The 7,320-nt window shown below is 44.8% G+C and overlaps 1 protein-coding gene across 3 annotated transcripts in view; it reads right to left on the minus strand.

Moving 5' to 3' along the window:
- The window catches only part of ZFAND6 (zinc finger AN1-type containing 6), a 78,034-nt gene extending 70,945 nt beyond the window's left edge, over positions 1–7,089 (minus strand). For 2 of the 3 annotated variants that reach the window (XM_025179548.3, XM_089782064.1), the window contains exons 1-2: positions 4,410–4,631; positions 3,445–3,493 (exon numbers count right to left, since the gene is read on the minus strand). The gene's annotated coding sequence lies outside the window, so the exon portion shown is untranslated. Of the gene's footprint in view, positions 1–3,444; positions 3,494–4,409; positions 4,632–7,021 lie in introns of those variants that run through there. The other variant, XM_025179550.3, reaches the window with a different exon arrangement.
- Between the last annotated feature and the right edge of the window lie 231 nt (positions 7,090–7,320).

Consider the following 7,320-nt stretch of genomic DNA (forward strand, 5'->3'; position numbering starts at 1 on the left):
ACAGCGACTAGTTGAGAAGTGACTCTACTACCTGATAAGCTTTGGCTTATCAGGTAGTCGACTAGTCACTTACAGCCCTTCCATTGACTTCAGTGGGCTTTGGATCAGGCCTATAATTAGTTAGGGCAAGATAATACATATCTATATATAGAGTGCGTCTGTTTGTGTAATCAGCCCTATAATTTATTTATATATATATATATAGAGAGAGAGAGAGACAGACAGAGAGAGAGAGTAAGATAATACATATATATAGAGAGAGTGCGTCTATCTGCGTGTCTGTTTGCAAGTCCATTTGTTCAAGAACTCCTCCTAAGCTAGGGCCACCAAATTTGGTATGCAGCTTCCTCTTACCCTAACTTAAAGCAAGGTCAGGGTTTAGTTATGCAAGATAACCAAAAGCCCCATGAAAAGGACAGTTTTCCATAACATGCAAAGGGAGGGGCAGCAGTTCAGAGGGACTCGATAGGAGAGTGGCCACTGGGGACAGCTGTATCACCAAGGGAGGGGCCAGCTTCTCCATCTTGCCTGCCAACACACCAGTAAGTAAGTCCCCTGTCCCAAATCCTTTTCCCCTTCTCACTGCTTTTGCTTGCAGTGCTGAAGGGGATAAAGAGAACAGTACCCTGGTGGCTGGTAGGGTAGCTGGGGAGGAGCGGGGGAAGAACAGGCCCCAGACAAGCTGGGGAGTGTCTGGGGGAAGGGAAAAACAGGCTTTGGGGGACGGAGTAGACAGCGGGGAGCAGAACAGGTCCTGGATGGGCCGGGGAGGGGGAAGAACAGGCCCTGAGCAAGCTGGGGGATGGCTCATGAGGAAGAAAAATGGTCTCCAGGCAGGCAGGGGACCCCCAGCTTCCTGAATCCTCCTCCACATCCCCAAGGCCCTGTCCCAAAAGACCCAGGCAATGCCAAGTAAGTCTGCCAGTGCATTATTTGGCTTCCAGTTCTTTTAATCTAATTTTCTTAGGCTTTGATCCTGCATCATGATAGCCAGTGGAAGTTTTGAAGTTGACTTCAGTGGGAATAGATTTGGGCCCTCAATGTCCAATATACATACAAACAGGCTATTCACCCCCAAGAGAAATAAGTACAAGACTTTCCCATGCAATAAAGTTAAAAAAATATTTCATTTTGATTCTGAATTCATTTTTTTCATGTACCAAGTACTAAGTGTCTACTTGTCTGCTGTGCTGTTCTCTATCTTCAGGAATAAGAATCTTGTCTGCCCCATAATTACAAGAGATATGGCTCATGAGTTCCAGACTGTATGAATTGTTCTGAAGATTCCCCACCTCCTTCCAGGGTCCACAGGAGCATGTACAGTCAGGGAACAGAGTTGAGGGGTCAGGATTTGGAGCTGCAGGGCCTCCTCCCAGTTAGCTTTCTCCTTTGGTGGATCCTGAAGGATCTACCAGGTTTGGAGGCAGCTTTTCCACAAGCGCCAGAGAGGAATACCTCATCCTGGAATAGGGCCATTCAGGAGACTATCTGTGAGGAATTCCGTACTGAGTTTTCGTCACAAAAATTCTTTTCCCATAACTTTGAACATAGGAGGGGACAATCTGTGCCAGAGAGTCGAAGGATTAAATTCAGGCACTGAACTATCCTTTCATAAGGGGCCTGATCCAATTACCACTGAAATCAATTGGAGGACTCCCAGGGTACATCTATACTGCGAAGCTATTTCGGGATACACAAAGTATCCTGAAATAGCTATTCCGCGTCTATTGAAACAGTCCATTATTTCAAAATAGATTTCGAAATAATGGGCGGCTTATTCCGACGTCCCGGTAGCCCTCATTCCATGAGGGTTAAGGGGCATTTCAGAATAGCGAGTTATTTTGAAATTTGGCGCTGTGCAGGCAGCATCAAATTACGATATAAGCTATTTTGAAATACACTCAAAATAAGCGATGCAATTTGCGGAGCTCATTTTGGGCTAAGGGTGCTGTGTAGATGCACCCTTACTGACTACAGTGAAGTGGATTCAAATTCTATATCGGGGTGAGCAAGATAGGGCCCGCAGGCTGTATCCAGCCTGCCAAGACTTTTGATCCGTCCTGTGGCCCGCCCTGCCGCTCCCTGGCCCCCAGTCTAATCAAGACCTTGGGGCAGGGAAGTGCGCTGAGTCATTCGCTGTTCAATGTGGCTGGAGGCTCCCTCCCCCCGCTGGGGGCGCGCGATGCCTACCAGGAGCCACATGCCATTTTGTACAGCAAATGACTTCGGGCACTCCCCTTCTGGCCTGGGGGTGGGGTAGTGCACGAAGTCTCGTCCCCTATCCGGGGGTGCACAGGGCCTAGAGGGAACCACCAGCTGTTCAAAATGGCTGGTGGTTCCTTCTAGGTACCACATGCCCTTGGCAGAGTGCAGGGTGGGAGGCAAGAGACTTTGCACACTCTCCCACCCCCAGACCTGAATTGTCCTGGGGAGGGGGAGCACACAAAGTCTCCTCCCTCTCCCAGAGGCACAGGGCACTTTAAGGGAATTACGTTAATAGGGCTATGTAGGGCGCTTGTACTGTTGCTGCCTACGTCATCATTCCTGTTCTGTGCATGGAAGATTTCAGTCTTGGGGACTGTCAAATTGATATCTATCATGAGTACCAAATGCACTTGAAACATGTTAGGGAAAGGTTCTGTGTGGGCAATGTTGGTGCCTACCCACTTAGGTAGATACTTATCTGGCCCTTATCATGGTAATATGTGAACATCTCACAGTCTCTAATGTATGTATCCTCAGTCAACCCTGTGAGCCAGGGCACTGCAATTATGCCCATTTTACATATGGAGAAACAGAGCACAGATACTATGTGTCTTGCCCAAGGGCACACAGGAACTCTGTGTCCCTCATTTGTTCTGTGACTGCCCATTTAACCTTGATGTTTCAGAAATGCTATTTGTCAATGACAAAAGAGTCTGCTGTAACCACAGAGGGAATATCTTGTGTCAAAATCTCCAGCTTCATGATAAAACTGGGTCATTAGGCTGGCAAAAATGTCCCCCTGGTTGCTCACGAAGTAAAATATTTGTTCTTCAAAAATCTCCAGGCTCTTATCTACTTTTTGTGAATTACACTGCCTAAATCATTCCCATAAGAAAATATTAAGGCTTGAAATGACTTGATATGTACAACAATTAATGCAGTTTTACAGTAATCTAGATCTGATCAGTTTCCATAAGTGATCCAATTAATCTTAACTCTATACAATTTATCAGGGTTTTTTATTGTTGGTGGGGTAAGGGATAGTTAAAATGAGTTACTAGAGAAAAACAGCAGAACAGATCAGATCTATGGGTCCATGGATATTTATAATGTTTTTGAAGATCTTCTGCGTGCTTGTTAGCAAGTTTGGAGACAATGCTTTTAATATAGCATGATGATGATGTATTTTTCCCATCTATTTTGCCATATCTCTTCTGTTTTGGGTTTTCTTACACATACCTTAAGCTTATAGTCGATCTGATAGGGGAATGCGGTCTTGACTGTGTGTCTGAGAAAAGAAATTCATAGATTTTGAAAATTAATAATAGTATGTGTATTTGGATAGCAGTTATCATCCAAGGATCATAATAGCTTACAACCATTCATTGACTCTACCACCAACATGGACCTTTGTACTCTAACCACAATGCAAAGAAGCACAGAATTTGGCCCTATTCTCCCTGATGGCAGTTCCCTAAAGAAACTGCTGGTGGATAATAGATCTCACACCACCTTCCCTGAAGTCTCCAGTGTAGAAGGCAGATGATTGGGAAAGCAGAGGGAGGGCAGGGATAATGGCTTATTTTCTACTGGCAGCCAGCAACTTGGGGCCTAGGCTTATTGGTTAATCTTCTCTACTTGCATTCCTCCCCAACGCTGCCTCTGTCTGAGGGGAACTCGGACCCACGTGGACAGGGGCTGCGGCCACCCCGCATTGCTACCTCTGTATTTAAACTGGTTGCCGCTGGTTTTTAAACCGTCTCCCCTCATGGACTGGCTCTAATGGAGAGGCAGCAGCGCGGGATGCCAAGGGGCTCTCTGGGTGTGGGGCTGGAGTGCACTGGCTACTGGCCCACCTCCAGGAACTATAGAATAGTTGAGAAACTGATAAGACTTCATGTGGTTGCTGGACTATTCTATCACCTACTATCTAGCATCCCTACTGGGGGCCATTGCCAGCTGGAGCACATGACAATAGCCCTCAGGCTACTTTAATTTGTGCTAGCAGAGAATCAAGGATGTATAACTGGTTCCCTGAGCACTCTCATACTCATTCTCTCTCTGCTGCGCAAGAGAGAATCAGGCCCTTCATGGTATTAGCTACATCCAAATACAGCTTTCAGTTAACTGCTTAATCCCCTAAGTGCCTTTGAAAATCTCACCCAGTAGACAAAAATATAATCATATATATCAGCAGCACTTACCACTCTTATATCACAATACATGCCAAGCTGGACTTCATAAATAAATGTTGAGGAAGACTAGGATAGGGGATTGTGATTACTGAAGGCTGTATGGTAGAAGATAGGCTCCTCCGGAACATCACACTCAATGGAATGTTTTAACTCCACCACTAAATAGCACAGCTAGAGTTTCATACAGTGTGTCAGTCATCTTAGAACTCCAGACCTTTTTGGCCCCTTCCTTCCCCTCTTTTCCTCCCCCTCTTCATTATTCCTCCCTCTCCACTTTTCACATTCCTCTCCTTTCTTCTGCTGCCTTATGAACGACTGACTGTTGAGCAGTGGGATTGTGACATAACTGATAAGCAATAGGATTATGACATCAGAGAGACAAGTCAATCCTTGCTCCCAACATTAGAAATAAGCCACTTTTTTCCTATTGTTACAAGGGGCTTATGCTTGCCAACCCCCCTCTCTCTGGAGGCAGGGTGTCTGGCTGGGGGAAGAGGGAAGGAGTAGGCTGGGGTTGCAGGGTCTTGGTGGAGGGTGTGTGTGAGGGTGCAGGGACTCAGTGGAGGGGATGTATGAGGTGGCTGGGGGCATGAGGTCTCAGCAGGGTGGTGAATGAGGGGGTTGGGGTATGAGTGAGCAGGCTGGGGGTGCGGAATCTCAGAGGGGACAGTGAGGCGGCTGGGGGTGCATGGTCTCGGTGAAGGGGGTAAGTGAGGGGGATGGGAGTTTGGGGTCTCGACGGGCTGGGCCAAGCCCGCGGCAGCCTCGGCTCTCCCCCTGGCCACTGGTGAGAGGAGGGCCAGTCTGGGGCCGTAGCGCGGCAGCCCCAGATCTGCATGTGGCTGCCAGTGAGGGCTGGGCTGGGAGTGAGTGAGGCTTGGTTCCAGGAGCGGGGCTGGGGCTTGCCTTTCTTTTCACCACCCATGCCTACCCCCCAGCCTGTGGGCATAGATGACATGATGACATCATTCTGTCGTCCACAGGAAAATTGTTTTTATATATAGAGATTTCTGTTTCATTCTCCTTTGGTTATTTGCATTCTACAGATCTATTTGTTGAAATGTGTGCCGTACAATCAGGAATATGAACAAAACAACATGGTAACAATGCCCATGTGTTGACCAGCATAAACTGTTTCCTAGTTTGGTCTGTCAACAGTAGTTTTGCATGCACAAATGCAAGTGCACATTTGGGCCTCCAAAGTTTCCATTGACCATTTTTCCTGTTTTTTTCCTATTTTCTTTCTTTATTAGGCTTATCTTTACTAATACCAGGTCACATCTTCATCCCTTCATTTAAAAATCTTTGGTGACTGTGGATGTATAATTATGTCCTCCCAATCCTTCATTTGGCTGGCATTCTTCAAAATGAACATTCTAGGGCTGTTCTAGAGCTTTGTGATTTGCATAGTAGGAGCCATTTGGTATAGCCATGGGTACATTTTATGGGCTTACTGAAGTTTCTCTGCTTTGGGAAACTACCAAATAGTAGACAGTTGTAAGTGACAAATTTTATAGCAGGGGTGTAGTTACCAGACACACAATTTATGCACACACCTTCACACTGTGATTGTTATTTTCTTGGCCAATGGTGACTTCAATTTTTCTGAAAGCTACATCTCTTTGCTGCTAGGAGTCAGTGAACCTTAAATGAAGATATCGTAGAGTCCAATGTATCTGTCCTATTAAGCCATAATGAACTTTGGTATATCTAAGTACATCAAGATTTTTAGAAATACTTCAGTCCTAGTATTATTTCATAAAATATGTGTTGTGTTATACATAACTCTCCTCTAGAATCCTTTCCTCTCAGAATCTCACAGTAGTACTCATCTTCTCTATTTTCATTCCCTACCTGTGTGCAGAGTAGTGTATATGTATGTATGTATGTATGTATAGACAGATAGTCAGACAGCCTATGAGAGTGCAAAAAACTTCCGAAATTCTGAATACCTACAGTGGTTGATATAATCGCTGTTAATTTGCTGAAGTACCAAATTATACAGTTGCACATATTAGGTCTTGGAAGAAAAGAGTGGGGAATAATATAAACCCATAAAATAGCAAGCTGTGCATTAAGGGTACATCTAGACTACAGGATTTTGTCGACAGAAGCTTTGTCGACAGATACTGTCGACAAAGCTTCTGTCGACAAAGAGCGTCTACACTACATCCAGTTCTGTCGACAAAGCAAGTCGCTTTGTTGACATGACAGTGTAGACGCAAAGGACAGTGTAGATGCAGTAACACCTTATGTCGACAGAACTCTGTCAACAAAAGGCATTATTCCTCGTAGAATGAGGTTTACAGCCGTCGACAAAACTGCTGAGTTCTGTTGACGTTATGTTGACAGAACTCAGTGGCAGTGTATACGCAGGTATAGTTTTGTCAACAAAAGTCCACTTTTATCGACAAAACCCTGTAGTATAGACACGCCCTAAGAGTACAGCTTTGTGTAGTAAAAAAAATAATCAATATTTAGTCATGTTATATCAAAGACCATAAAAACTGAAGGTCCATGTATTAATCCATGTCTAAGTTTAATTAGATCTAAGAAGAATTTTGTCTTCTCTCTACAGAATATGTACTAATGTCCCCACAGGGCACTTGAAATATACATACCGTGCAACCTGTATACATTCTTTTCCACAGGAATAGAGAAAGGATGCTCTTGAAATTTAACAATAAACTGAAAGCTAAGAAATCTGGAGTTTCCCCCCAGCTCTGGCACAAACTTTCTGTGTGAACTTAGGCAAATCACTTAATTACCCTTTGCCACAAAGATAATAATACTTCCCTACCTCACAGGAGTGTTGTGAGATCATGAGGGATACACACAAGCCTATAAAGTAAATAAGTTATGTTTCCTCCCAGACCAGGGACAGTTTAAAACAAGAGTGAAATTTAATTAGCATAAACCC

Source organism: Pelodiscus sinensis, chromosome 14 (genome assembly GCF_052426305.1).
Source record: "Pelodiscus sinensis isolate ZL-2025 chromosome 14, ASM5242630v1, whole genome shotgun sequence".
Lineage (NCBI taxonomy): Eukaryota > Metazoa > Chordata > Testudines > Trionychidae > Pelodiscus > Pelodiscus sinensis.